We start from the raw sequence: 15991 nt of genomic DNA on the forward strand, positions 1-15991 counted from the left end.
TATTTGGGGGCTGAGCATGTTTTTATAGCTATTAGGAAATTGTTATGATAATAATTGTCAAGTGCTTTTAGAATCGTTCCAAGTAAAAGGACATTTATTTTATGTCTGAGTGAAAATAGAAGCCATTTGAATCAAATGTTTTATATCTGTCCTGCATGTTTGAGTGAAGGGGGAGTGTGAGCACCTGTTGAGCTTTGACTGAGCCCCTGTAGCCCTATCCCATTTGATATGAGGGCCTGTACTGTACCCCTTCCCTCTTTCACAATTCTCTCTCTCTCTCTCTCTCTCGCTCCTATTCTATTCTATTCAGATATCCCTCTCTCCACTGAGTCTCCCCATCTCTGTTGTAGTGGAGTCCATGCTGAGCAGGGTTAGCTGTAGCGACACACTTCCGCTGTGCCCAGAAGTCTCAGATCTTTACGCAGAACAGACACACTTACACACTCTTCCTGTCTCCACCCCCCCAACACACACACACAGTGATGCAGCCCACTCCTCATCAAAGCTGTGGAAGTGTGTGTGGGACGATGGATGTGATGGGGGGGGGGATCAAAACCCTTTGAGCACAGCAGACATACACATTCCACCCACTCCTAGTGCCCTGCCCCTACCAGCCTCTAACCCTGGGTGCTCAGAGGTATACCGCATCCTTCGTTATGTCCCTGTCTCTATTTCGCTCTCTTTCTCATCCCTCTTTCTCTCTCTCTGTCACGTCACAGCTGGGACTAATCATCACTTTCTCTCTTTGCTCCCGGTGCTATAGTTGACCTCCTTAACTCTCTCTCTCTCTCTCTCCCTACTCTCTCTCTCTCTCTCTCCCCCTACTCTCTTTCTCTCTCTCTCTCTCCCCCTACTCTCTCTCTCTCTCTCTCTCTCTCTCTCTCTCTCTCTCTCTCCCTACTCTCTCTCTCTCCCCTACTCTCTCTCTCTCTCTCTCTCTCTCTCTCTCCCACACACACACATGCACACACACCTAGTTGGCTCGAGGGAAGCCCTTTGCTTTATCGCAGCTTGGTGCTGAGCTGTGAGTGTGTGTACATTCTCGTCCAGGAGAAATATTTAGCTTGGCAGGCTGCCAGCGAGGCAAAGCTGAGCCAAGCTGGGATTCACCCACAAAGGCAGCCACACGCCCCAGCTCAACTCTGTGTGTGTCAGTGGGTTTGCGTGTATCTGATATATCTGAATCTTAGTGGGCTTATAACTGTGTGTGTTGAGTGCTGAGTGCTGTCTTTGTGTATCTGTATAAGAGAAACTGCAGTCTGCAGATGACAACATTTTGTCAGGTGTTGAGGGAAATGTGTCCCACAATATTATCACACAAAACCACAGAGCTGAGTAACACCGTTTTGTTACAGAACGTATGTCACTCTCTTTCACTCTCTCTCTTTATTTTTGTCTGTCTCTTCTTGTCAATGAAAAAACATGACCTTGCCTGAACAGAGAGATAAAGATGGTGTGAGTGTTTTGCGTGTGTGTTGCGTGTGTGTGTGTGTGTGAGAGTGTTTTGTGTGTGTGTGTGTGCGTGTGTGTTGCGTGTGTGTGTGTGTGTGTGCATGTGTGTGTGCATGTGTGTGTGTTGCATGTGTGTGTGTGTGTGTGTGTGTGTGTGAGTCTTTTGTGTGTGTGTGTGTGTGTTGCATGTGTGTGTGTTGCATGTGTGTGTGTGTGTGTGTGTGTGAGTGTTTTGTGTGTGTGTGTGCGCGTGTGTGTTGCGTGTGTGTGCGCGTGTAAGAAAGAAACTTGCTGACAAAATCGTTCCATGACATTTCAGCAAGCCATGACACCCACCATCTCAGATTATTCTGAAATTGTTTCTGTAGTAAACAGATAAGATTAGCATTCCTTCAACATTATTTTGTTGAAATATAATTTGATAATTGATTACACTAGGGGCGCACCTTTGATTTTAGAAGTGGGGGGGACATAATTTGTATTTTTTAAATGCAGTCGGATAAACACTCCAAACAGCCTATCCGATGCTTGGAGGCATCTACATGGTCCTAAAGCACACCGTTGCCTCATTTTGTATTACAAAAATGCCATTTCAGCATGTGGGGGGACATGCCCCCCCCCCCCTTCCCAGTGAAAGTTGTGCCCTTTCATTAAACCCAAATTGTCAATTTGAATTGATAGGATTCGTGTAGGCCGTTATTGTAAATAAGAAGCTGACTTGCATGTTAAATAAAGCTTACATTTAAAATATATATATAATATTCAATAAATATAATACCCAACAACTAATTTGGACCAACTTTTTTCTAACAATGAGTAAGACATGAGGAATCCAAATAAATGGTCAAAAGCTAGCCACGGACCCCCCACAAACCACGGACCCCCCACAAACCACGGACCCCCCACAAACCATGGACCCCCCACAAACCACGGACCCCCCACAAACCATGGACCCCCCACAAACCATGGACCCCCCACAAACCACGGACCCCACACAAACCATGGACCCCCCACAAACCACGGACCCCCACAAACCACGCCAATCCCACCCCAACAACAAATATACAGTATCAGTTCTTTATGTTTGACAAGTAGTATTGAGCTGCGCCTCAGAATATTCTTTCTTCATCCTATGTAATCTATTCTCATTTAATTTGGTGATGTTCTTTCCTCCCTGTTAAGATAAATTAGTCATCTAAGTTGTTAGGTATATGTCCCATCCTATAACCTCATATTACCAGGTTCTGGCCACTAGATGGTGTTATTCCTGCTATTAGGTGTTAAAGGGATAGTTAATTGTTAAAAAGTTATCATTTTAAACAGTGGACAACAGAACCAAAGCATGAATTGCTGTCATACCTTGTCCATAGACTGCTTACAAGGCAAGGAAACAATTATGTCATTTTGTAATTTGGTTAAACTATCCTTTAACATAATCTAATAGCAGGAACAGCGCCATCTAGTGGTCAGAACCTGACAATATCAGCATGTGGGATGGGACATAAACCTAACAACTTCAATGACTAATTTTTCTGAACAGGGGGAAGAAAACACAAAATTGTCTGGTAGTACATTACATAGGATGAAGAAACAATACTTTGAGCTTGTTGTTGTGGTGGGATTAGCTTGGTGGTCCGGAAGTGGCATTTGACTGTTTCCTTGGATTCCTTTACTAACTCATTGTCAGAGAAAGGTTTGGTCCAAATCGGATGATAGGTACTATATTTCTTGAATATTATATGAATGCTATAAAATAAAATGGCCAATTTGTATGCAATCAATTAGCTTCTTTTCTCAGAGATCAAATTATGTTTCAACAAAGCAATGTGGAAGGAAAGCTCATCTTACCTGTTTCTAACAACAGAAACTATTTCAGAACAATCTGAAATGATGGGTGTCGAAATCCTCGTTCTTGTGCTTTTTGAGGTGGAGTGACGAGACAGCAACAATGAGGCGTGTGTGTGTGTGTGTGTGTGTGTGTGCAGATGAGTGAATGGGAAAATATAACGACAATAAAGCAATTTAACATTTCAATGCTAGGAGGTCAGTGGGTTTGTGTTACAAAGTGCTACTGTGTCTTTTCTTGTGACTAGGAACTGATAAGAGATCAGTGATCCGGGTGTGAAAAGCCACTGAACTCCAGCGATCGGATTGCGCTCTAAAGACCTGCTTTCGACACGCACTGAATGAGACCGATAAACCTATTCAGGATTGTTTTATATAGTTGGGTGCTATGAAATACATTGGTGCTTTGAGACCTAGTGAAATATGCTGTTTAAATACAATATATTGATATTCCTGGTTATATAAGGTAAACTATTATTATGTTATGCTATACAGCAGGTTTTTTAGAGTTTGTTAAATATTTGCAAACTTTTTCCTTTAACTTTGTATACACTGAGTGTACAAAACATTAAGGACAACGACTCTTTCCATGACATAGACTGTCCAAATGTATGTGGACACCCCTTCAAATTAGTGGATTCGGCTATTTCAGCCACACCAGTTGCTGACAGGTGTAGAAAATCGAGCACACAGCCATGCAATCTCCATAGTTAAACATTGTCAGTAGAATGAACTCAGTGACTTTCAACGTGGCACCTTCATAGGATGCCACCTTTCCAACAAGCCAGTTCTTTCTGCCATGCTAGAGCTTCCCCGGTCAACTGTGAGTGCTGTTATTATGAAGTGGAAACGTCTAGGAGCAACAACGGCTCAGCCGCGAAGTGGTAGGCCACACAAGCTCACAGAACGGGACCTACCGAGTTCCAAACTGCCTCTGGAAGCAATGTCAGAAAACTGTTAGTCTGGAGCTTCATAAAATGGGATTCCATGGCCAAGCAGCCACACACAAGCCTAAGATTACCATGCACAATGCCAACCATCGGCTGGAGTGGTGTAAAGCTTTCCGCCATTGGACTCTGGAGCAGTGGAAACGGGTTCTCTAGAGTGATGAATCACGCTTCACTCTCTGGCAGTTCAACGGACGATTTTGGGTTTTGCAGATGCCAAGAGAATGCTACCTGCCCGAATGCATAGTACCAACTGTAAGGTTTGGTGGAGGAGGAATAAGGGTCTGGGGCTGTTTTTCATGGTTCGGGCTAGGCCCCTTAGTTCCAGTGAAGGGAAATCTTAACGCTACAGAATACAATGACATTCTACACGATTCTGTCCTTCCAACTTTGTGGCAACAGTTTGGGAAGGCCCATTCCTGTTTCAGCATGACAATGCCCCCATGCACAAAGCGAGGTCCATACAGAAATGGTTTGACAAGATTGGTGTGGAAGAACTTGACTGGCCTGCACAGAGCCCTGACCTCAACCCCATCGAAGACCTTTGTGTTGAATTGGAATGCCGACTGCGAGTCAGGCCTAATCACCCAACATCAGTGCCCAACCTCACTAATGGTCTTGTGGCTGAATGGATGCAAGTCCCCACAGCAATGTTCCAACATCTAGTGGAAAGCCTTCACAGAGGAGTGGAGGCTGTTATAGCAGCAAAGGGAAGTCAAAATACATATTAATGCTCATGATTTTGGAAGAAGATGTAGTGTATGTTTTCTTATTGATGTCACTTGTTAAATCCAATTCAATCAGTGCAGATGAAGGGGAGGAGACAGGTTAAAGAAGGATATTTAAGCCTTGAGACAATTGAGACATGGATTGTGTATGTGTGCCATTCAGAGGTTGAATGAGCAAGACAAAAGATTTAAGTGCCTTTGAATGGGATATGGTAGTAGCTGCCAGGGGCACCGGTTTGTGTCAAGAACTGCAACGCTACTGTTTTTTTCACACAGTTTCCTGTGTGTATCAAGAATGGTCCACCACCCAAAGGACAGCCAGCCAACTTGACAACTATGGAAAGTATTGGAGTCAATAGGCCAGCATCCCCTTGGAACACTTTCGACACCATGTAGAGTCCATGCCCCGACGAATTGAGGCTCTTCTGAGGGCAAAGGGGGGGGGCAACTCAATATTAGGAAGGTATCCTTAATGTTTTGTACACTCAGTCTATATCACTTAAGCCTACAGCAATACTAATTTCCTAGCTTTCTAGGAACATTTTCTGTTTGCTGGATACCCCCATTGTTTACTCCAATACATCAATAATTTAGAGATACTAGAATATATAATGAATAGCAAACTGTGATGCTCCATATGATCGACAGACAGAGATGTACTTTCACCACTTTGTCTCCGCATCTTTATGAGTCTCCTACGTATTAAGAGGATATAGCCCTGTCCTATTGTCTTTTGACCTAATTAAAACTATTATGTAGGCTTTAATTCTGACTGGATGTCGGTAATAATCCCGTTATTAATCTGAGTCAGATGTATAGCTGCCATCTGTGGCGTGGGGCTGGGAGGACGCCGCTGATTATGGTTACTGATTTTTTTTAAATTGCAGCTAAAGGCAATGGAATTAAACTGGAGCAGGACAGGTGGGCTGATGGGTTGTTGCATGTAGCGTGTGGTGGCTAAGCATCTTTGGCCTGTCTGGGGTGGCTGGGATAGGGGCTAGAGCAGGGGCTTGGGGTGTAGATGGGTCTAAGGCAGGGCAGTTTGAGCCTCACATACTAAGTCTGGACTGGGGTCAGGTACTTGCTGGGGTTTAGGATGGGCAAATATCAGGCCTGGGTTGGGGGCAGGGTTAGGGGATAAGGTAGGCAGGGTTAGGGGCTAAGGTAGGCAGGGCTAGGGGCTAAGGTAGGCAGGGCTAGGGGCAGGGATTTGGAATTTGTCTAAGGCTGGCACTGACTGATATCCAAATATTGGCTGGTGATGTTGCTTGGTCTGGGGCTGTAGGCCTTTCTCTGGTCAGGTCAAGTGAGTGATGGATGAGTTGGAGTTGGGTTATGGCAGGTGGAGGGGAGCTGCTGCCATCAGTCCAGCTTAATCAGCATGGCCTGGACAAAGGCTCCCTTTAACCCCTAATGAGTGGTCACTCAATCTAGCCACACACACACACACACACACACACACACACACACACACACACACACACACACACACACACACACGCACGAGTGCACAGAACCATCCAAGCACACACACACACACACAACCTTTCAAACACACACACATGCACGAGTGCACAGAACCATCCAAGCACACACACACACACACACACACACGCACACACACACACACACACACACACTCACACACACACACACACACACACACACACACACACACACGCCTATTCCCTCAATCATTGATTTATGGTTTATTAATCATAATCACTGGCTGTTGTCATGATGTAATTAAACTGCCATAGAACTACCAGGAGTCCTTTCAGACTCACCCCACTGGGAGAGCCAGTTTGGAGTGACTGAATAGTTTTAATCAGCATGGACACAGGTCTATTAAGTTTGTCAGTGTTATAATTTGTGTATGTGTGTGGTGTGTGTATGTGTGTAAGGTTTGGACTAGGGAACAGTAAATCTACAGTGCATTTGGAAAGTAATCAGACCCTTTAACTTTTTACACATGTTGTAACGTTACAGCCTTATTTTAAAATTGATAAAATAAAAACTGTTCTTCATCAATCTACACACAATACCCCATAATGATGAAGCGAAAACAGGTTTTTAGACATTTTTGGCAATTTATAAAAACAGAAATACCTTATTTACATAGGTACTCAAACTCTTTGCTATGAGACTCAAAATTGAGCTCAGGTGAATCCTGTTTCCATTGATCATCCTTGAGATATTTCTACAACTTGATTCGAGTCCACATGTGGTAAATTAAATTGACTGGACATGATTTGGAAAGGCACACACCTGTCTATATAGTTGACTGTGCATGTCAGAGAAAAAACCAAGCCATCAAAGGAATTGTCCGTAGAGCTCTGAGACAGGATTATGTTGAGGCACAGATCTTGGGAAGGGTACCAAAACATTTTTTTGCAGCATTTAAGGTCCCCAAGAACACAGTGGCCTCCATCATTCTTAAATGGAAGGAGTTTGGAAACAACAAGTCTCTGCCTTGAGCTGGCTGTCCAGCCAAACTGAGCAATTGGGGGAGAAGGGCCTTGGTCAGGGAGGTGACCAAGAACCTGATGGTCACACTAACAGAGATCCAGAGTTCCTCTGTGGAGATGAGAAAACCTTCCAGAAGGACAACCATCTCTGCAGCACTCCACCAATTAGGCCTTTATGGTAGAGTGGCCAAACGGAAACCACTCCTCAATAAAAGGCACATGACAGCCCGCTTGGAGTTTTCCAAAGATACAAGATTCTCTGGTCTGATGAAACCAAGATTGAACTCTTTGGTGTGAATGCCAAGCGTCACGTCTGGAGGAAACCTGGCAGCATCATGATGTGGGGATGTTTTTTCAGTGGCAGGGATTGGAAGACTCGTCAGGATCGAGGGAAAGATGAACGGAGAAAAGTAGAGAGATCCTTGATGAAAACCTGCTCCAGAGAGCTCAGGACCTCAGACTGGTGCGAAGGTTCACCTTTCAACAGGACAACGGCCCTAAGCACAGCCAAGACAACACAGGAGTGGATTCAGGACAAATCTTTGAATGTCCTTGACTGGCCCAGCCAGAGACTGGACTTGAACCTTGATTGAACATCTCTGGAGAGTCCTGAAAATAGCTGTGCAGCGACGCTCCCCATCCAACCTGACGGAGCTTGAGAGGATCTGCAGAGAACAATGGGAGAAACTTCCCAAATACAGGTGTGCCAACCTTGTAGCGTCAAACCCAAGAAGACTCGAGGCTGTAATCACTGTCAAAGGTGCTTCAACAAAGTACTGAGTACATACATTTACAAAAATGTCCAAATCTGTTTTTGCTTTGTCATGATTGGCTATTGTGTGTAGATTGATGAAGAACAAAAACAATTGAATCTATTTTTGAATAAGGCTTTAACGTAACAAACATTTTGAAAAAGTCAAGGGGTCTGAATACTTTTGGAATGCACTGTATTCTGGGACATTTAAAAATATATATATATTTTCCCTGAATAAAATTGTTTTTAAAACTGTTTTTAGAAAACAATACATTTTCTAAGTCTGTTGTAGTTGGCAACCCTAATGTGTATGTTTTTTTTTATAACAAATTGAGTCTGTTTGTATTACACTTCATTAGGTAGGTCAGTTGGACTTGTTCTTTTCACTGGCGTGTTTGGCCGTGAGGACGTAAAGACACCCCACTGTGACCCACTTTCCAGCCAGTCTTCGACACTTGTCCCCCTTCCGCTTATTTCTGCTCCACTTGGTCACTGTGTCGGAGACTGGTTTTTGAATAACTGTTTGAGTGGGAGTGATCGTGTGTGTGTGTGTGTGTTTGAGGCGGGGGTTAACAGTTCCCTCCACTGCTCAAGCTGTGAGGGGTATTGTGTACGTGTTAACTGGTTAGGCTCTGACAACAAGTGAGTGAAAGTTGTGAATTGCTTCTGAGTGTGTGAGATGGACAGTTAGTGCTAAGTTGTGGATTGATCAGAGTGACAATGCCAAGTAGTTAATGTTAATTATACATCAGGGCTATTTGTATTGACCATTAGAGTATCATTAATTGAGTGAATGAGTGTGTTCAATAAGTCTATTTGAAGTGTAAATGGTTCAAATCAAGTGTGGGAAGTATGAGGCCATGTTTCATATAGCCCATTTTACCTACATTCTTGGCCCTTGATCAAGTTCCCCAGAGACACTTACAATTAGCCGCCTGTGAACCACCAAAGAAAGAGCATTTTTGTTGGCCCCTTTCTTGTAATTTAGTATTAACATTAGTGTTAACCTCTTCCAGAGAAGAGGACAGCTAGCAATGTTTCAGTGTTAGAGTTCTTACAATGCAGTTAGCAAGTTCCCTTTTCAGGGAAACGTATGGCCTGTATGATGTCAGCATTAGCCTCTTCCAGCAAAGACTTGGTCTTCAATCACAATTACTGCTGAATATAGTGACACAGAGAAACATCTGAGCTGTGGTTTCCTCTGAAGAGGCTGCTCGGCCATCGCGCCCCCTACCTCTGTCTGTCTGTCTGTTTGTCACAGGACCCCTACGTTTCCACACACACATGCACGCACACAGCTGCTGTAAACATGTCTCTGTGAGCTCCAACATGCCGAGGCGGTCTGGAAACCACTTCCTCCCGCGGTTCGACACATTTTATTCATTTACTTTGAACTCAAAGGAAGCGGAGAAAAGCACTTTCACTGGAAAGGGGGCTGAATGAAGTGTGTGTGTGTGTGTGTGTGTGTGTGTGTGTGTGTGTCTGCACGCATGTGTGTGTGTGTGTGTGTTTGTGTGCACACGCGTGTTTTGAATGAATGAATATTAAATTAGGGAAATTAGTGGAGATTAGGTGTATGTATGTGTGTGTGCTGGCAGAGCAAATGGTGTGATGTGATTGTCATACAGTGCCAGTCAAAAGTTTAGACACACCTACTAATTCAAGAGTTTTTTTTCAGTTAATTTCCGATTTTTGAGGCTGGTAACTCTAATGAACTTATCTTCTGCAGCAGAGATAACTCTGGGTCTTCCTTTCCTGTGGCGGTCCTTACGAGAGCTAGTTTCATCAAAGTGCTTGATGGTTTTTGTTACTGTACTTAAAGAAACGTTCAAAGTTCTTGAAATTTTCCATATTGACTAATCTTTATGTCTTAAAGTGATGGTCTGTTGTTTCTCTTTGCTTATTTGAGCTGTTCTTGCCATAATATGGACTTGGTCTTTTACCAAATAGGGCTATTTTCTGTATACTACCCCTACCTTGTAACAACACAACTAATTGTCTCAAATGCATTAAGAAGGAAAGAAATTCCACAAATGAACTTTTAACAAGGCACACCTGTTAATTGAAAGTAATTCCAGGTGACTACCTCATGAAGCTGGTTGAGAGAATGCCAAGAGTGTGCAAAGCAGTCAACAAGGCAAAGGGTGGCTGAAGAATCTCAAATATAAAATATTTTTGTATTTGTTTAACACTTTTTTGGTTACTACATGATTCCATATGTGTTATTTCATGGTTTTGATGTCTTCAATATTCAACAATGTAGGAAATGCTAAAAATAAAGAAAAACCCTTGAATGAGTAGGTGTGTCCAAACCAGATGTCTGACAGTTATTATGAGTCAGACAGTACTTCATTAGGTAAAATATCGTGTTTATTATCTGTGGTCATGAGTTACAGCTGTAATGCAGCTATAATTACACTCATTGTGTGTAATCAAATACATTTAATTAAGGCAAGAGGGTGCCCGTACTTGCTACCAAACACACACACACACACACACACACACACACACACACACACACACACACACACACACACACACACACACACACACACACACACACACACACACTTTTTTCCCTCTCTGAGCGTAATATCACCAGCCCCTCTCTGATTGAGCCTAGTTCTATAAATATTTAGAAGAAGCGGAAGAGTCCATCGTCCATCCTGTCGCCAAGGAGACAGATAGGTACCATCCGTCAGCAGAGTGACCCTGTCCGGAGCGCCGGACGCCCGGATCCTCAGATTGGATCAATCACACACACCCCCATTCTGGAACGGGGTGTTGATTTAGCCCCCAAACAACCCTGGAGTGACCTCCTGGTCACCTCTGGTCACCTCTGCATAATGGCCACTCAGATGTCATAGATGGGCAGGGTTAGAGGACTTATGGAGCAGACACAGGTACACCCTTACATAAGCACATTCACACACACACACACACACACACACACACACACACACACACACACACACACACACACACACACACACACACACACACACACACACACACACACACACACCCTTTCCCCTTACAATGTTCCTCCCTTTCCTTCAGGGCTATAGATCTCCAGCCCCCCTTCCCCTCAACTTCTTCCACTCTACCTTTTCCATTACTGCTTCATCATGGTGACCTCTGGACCAGACATAGACCCAGCTCTACTCTCAACCCCCAACTCCCCTTCTCTTCCCTCTCCTTCACTCCCCCTCTCCTCCCAACTTCCCCTCCCACTCCCCCCCCCCCCCCCCCCCCCACCACATAAGAGAGCCATTATACAGCTATATTAAAGGAGAAAGAGGGGAGGAGTGGATGGGACCAGTGGCAGAGGGAGGAGGGGAGGAGATGAGGGGAGAGCTGTAAAGAATGGATGGATGATAGCTAGAGAGGAAGCAGGAGGAGGGTAGCAGGAGAGGAGGAAATTAATGGGCAGTGTGAGAACAGGAGGGAAGGAGAGGGCGTGAAAGGCGAACACCGACATTTTCATTCAGTCTTGCAGGAGCCGAGGGAGGGAGAGGGAGAGGGAGAAGGAGGGAGGGAGGGGGGAGAGAGAAAGAAAGTGTGTGTGTGTGTGAGAGAGAGAGAGAGAGAGAGAGAGAGAGAGAGAGAGAGAGAGAGAGAGAGAGAGAGAGAGACTGTGTAGTCACACTGACACATACAGTACTTACATGCCCAAAACTTGTTTTTTTACCAACTTATCATGCTTCTTCACAGAACAGTGGGGAGGGTATGATGCTTCAATACTGTGCTGTCACACAACTTGAACACACAAAACATGACCTCAAAAAACACACATCCACAAAACAGAAGACGGCTACGAAGAAATGTAATTTGGAAAAGCCCATACAATTCCAAGGAACATATTGAATGAGAAAGTTCATGAGAACTAAGAAATGAGAAGAAGAAACTTCTCAATAATCAAAGTAAAGACATGATACATAAGATGTGCAACATCAGGGGGTTAGGCTCCAGCCTGCCTCCCCTACCCCTCATCTTCCTCTTCTGTCTATACTCTAGTCATGTGACCTCATCCACTAGTTCACTTCCTGCCAGACAAGTCCTTATCTGACCTTTGACCTGTGATGAGCAGAGATAGACGAGTCTGTCCACTTTCAGCCAATCCACAACAAATCACTGACTGTGTCTGAGGCCTGATGAGCTCTCTCACCAAACAGTCAGTTAGCATGCTACCTAGTGCGCTGGCATTTCTTCATATTTTGCAACAACTTTCTTTTTCCTAGCTTATGCACACAAAAATGGGATTGTTTTGAACAGACTATATGATGAGCCTAAATTCAACTTGAGCTCTCTTTATGAGCCTAAATAAAACTTGTTGATCTTGCTTGGGGAGACACCACTCCCGAGCATGGGCGAGTGTATATGTGGTGGGGGAGGAAGGGGAGAATGTGAAGTCGAGAGGGAGATAGGTAGAGAGAAGGAGTGTGTGATCCTCTGTAATTTGTCCAGGGCTAGCATTGAGCCTATAATTACAACCCCCACCTCCTATGCCCTCATGCCGAGTTACAGTCTTGGACAGAGTACCGGATGTGACTGTCACTCTCTTACTAACACTCAGAGATGACCCAGATACTACAATATTATTGGTATTTCTGACTTACCCTGGAAATTGGACTATTGCGTTTGATTGAATACTGTCCCAAACTTACACAGAAGCTTGCAGTGGGCCGTATGTGTGTGTGTGTGTGTGTGTCAGTCCTAATCTCTCCTGTTGATTCTTTAGTCAGTGGACAACCCAAGACAAACAGGTGTAGACTCCCTGAATAATTCCATAGGAGACTGACACAGACAGCCTCTGTCTAAAAACACCTTCCCCTACCTGAGTCACACCCGCAGAGAGACTTACCTAACACACACACACACACACACGCACACACACACACACACACACACACACACACACACACACACACACACACACACACACACACACACACACACACACACACACACAGTCTTTACTAGGTTTCTGACCTGAAAAGGCCTCTTATGATAGGAAGGAAACCTTGCCTAACCCTAACCCTCAGTCCATCACCACTGGCTAATGACACAGGAAATCAGGAGCAGCGCTACCCTGCAATCATTAGCATGAATCACAGCTATACACACACTGTCTCTGTCTCTGTCTCTGTCTCTCACTCGCACAACAAAACAGGACTCCCATCAGAGGAGGCTGGTGGGAGGAGCTATAGGAGGATGGGCTCATTGTAATGGCTGGAATGGAATAAATGGATCAGACTTAAATATGTGGTTTCCATATGTTTGATACCGTTCCATGATTCCATTCCAGCCAGTACAATGAACCCGTCCTTCTATAGCTCCTACCACCAGCCTCCACTGACTCCCATATATAACTCCCAGATATACGCCCCACCCCAAAAGCAAACCTCCCACACTGACCATAACAAAAATGTTGGAAAACAGTCAACTGTCAACTGTCAGCACCTGAGATCTGGTAGTTACTAATGCTGCCTCTCTGAGACATGTGTAATCTATCTTTGATAAAACCCTGGGGACTCAATTTATGGTCTTTGAGCAAGGTGTGGCTTCACTGTTTACACACACACTCAGTGTTATTGAAATAGAAAGTATCAGGGCCAAGGGTCGTCCCTATAATGCCCTGATAAAATGTGTCATAAGGTCATAGCTAACCAATCAGGAGTGTGACAAACACACGCAGACACACACACACGCACGCACGCACACACACACACACACACACACACACACACTACTACTACTACTAGGCCATCCAAACTCATAAAAGCCCAATTAGCTCTCACAGTCTCATGTCAGAATGTGACGCTCATCCATGTTTCCACATTTTGAAGCTGTTGCAAACATAAAATGTAGAACTGTTTATTAAGGTTAAGTTTAGGCATTGACTCCGGAATCTTAAGGTTAGGCATTAAAGGTAAGGGTTACGGTTTGGGATAGAGGCTGAAAACAAACATCTAGAAAACTACCTTCTATCACTGAATTGGAACTTGCAACCTTTGGAATCAGAGGCAGAGTCTTACACCCGTCTGCCATCCCTGTCCACAACACTAGCAAAACCTAAACCTACTTGAAGGTAACAGCGCTCACTGTTGCCCCTAGTGACCAATTTCCCCGCCATCTTCCGACGTCCTCAGACATGCATTGACATCGAATACGGTCTTGTATCATGGGTGACCTGGCTGTAAAATCGTCTGTTTCAATCATAGACGGTTACCCCTACAACCTACCTCCCAACCCCATAGCCCCATAACCCTGTTGTGAAAACATGCTAACTGATGACCTTTGACATGTGACTGTTGAACTGTGGCGTATCGACTAAACATTTAGCAGGAGGAGTGTCCGTATGACCTGGGTCATACCTGGGCCTGATAACATAGAGGCTGGGAGGGCAAAGACTGCATAGTCATAGCTAGCCCGCAGAGGGAGGGAGGGAATTGCTAAAAACATCACCATATAGGCAAACACACACACACACACACACACATTATATTCAGCCACCTAGGAAGACAATGGATGATGAATAAGGAATGCCCCCCCCCCCCCCCCCCCCCCCCCCCCCCCCCCCTCGAAATGGAGTTATATTTACACCCTACCACCAAACCACACATTGTGACCAAAGCCACACTGCTACAATAACAAGATGACATAGACACACAGACAGAAAGTGAGACGGAGAGGCTGAGGTGGTTTCTGGGTGACAGAAGTGTGTTCAACAGCTGAAGGTACAAATAGATTCTAATAGACTCACACAGAGAGAACACACAGAGAGACAGACAGAGAGAACAGACAGAGATAACACACAGAGAGGCAGAGAGGCAGGCAGGCAGGCAGACAGACAGACAGACAGACAGACAGACAGACAGACAGACAGACAGACAGACAGGACATGCAGAGGACACGCATGCAAACCCAAGGAGATTTGATCTCATTTTGACACCATTGTCAAAATTGCCAACACCATTGTCACAGAAACTGACTCTATACAGTACAACTCACAACGCCTGTAGATAGTCAATCAAAGCCTCTATCTTTGCCAAGTCTAGGAAAAAGCCATGATATCATGAATGCAGGTTTAAAACGGTGTTTTATTCGCGATGCACACAATGTAATTACACTTTTATTACTGTGCTCCACACACACTGTGCCGGTATTATCCCTCTCACTCAGTACCAGTTGCTTTGTTGACATAAACCCATAACTCGATAGTGTTATCACTCATTCAATTATTAGACTGATGGTAGTATTCACTGGAGCGCTGCCAACACGCCGTTTGTGTGAGCGATAGTGAACACAAGTCCTACTGCTTGGCTTCAGCGTTTGACTGCCAACTGTAACATGTCAATGCGAGAATGATGATTTAACTGTCCGAGTCGAATAGTTTGAGTGTGAAGAATGGAAAGTGGGGGGGGGGGGGGCTCCTTGTTTTGTGTCTTTTTCTGAATAAACAGAAGATATACATACCGTATGAGTGAAGGGGAGTTTCTCAAAGAGAGAGTGAGAAAATAGGTGCTAGTCTTATGACTGCACAATGTCCATGTGTAGGAATGGAAGAGGATATGTGGGTCCTGTCCTTGTGCCTCTCTCAGTGTGTGTGTGTGTGTGTGTGTGTGTGTGTGTGTGTGTGTGTGTAACGCGAGTCCACCCAGATATCCCAAGCGGCCGGCCGTTAGTTGGCTCACCTGTCGCGCGGCGCGGAGCCCAAAGCAAGCAGCACAGCAGCTGAGGGGTCAGGGTTCACCCAGGCGGCAGCTCAACACTGGTTGGATTCCCCCTTTAACG

The sequence above is a fragment of the Oncorhynchus mykiss genome, chromosome 2 (genome assembly GCF_013265735.2).
Source record: "Oncorhynchus mykiss isolate Arlee chromosome 2, USDA_OmykA_1.1, whole genome shotgun sequence".
In the NCBI taxonomy this organism is placed as follows: Eukaryota; Metazoa; Chordata; class Actinopteri; order Salmoniformes; family Salmonidae; genus Oncorhynchus; species Oncorhynchus mykiss.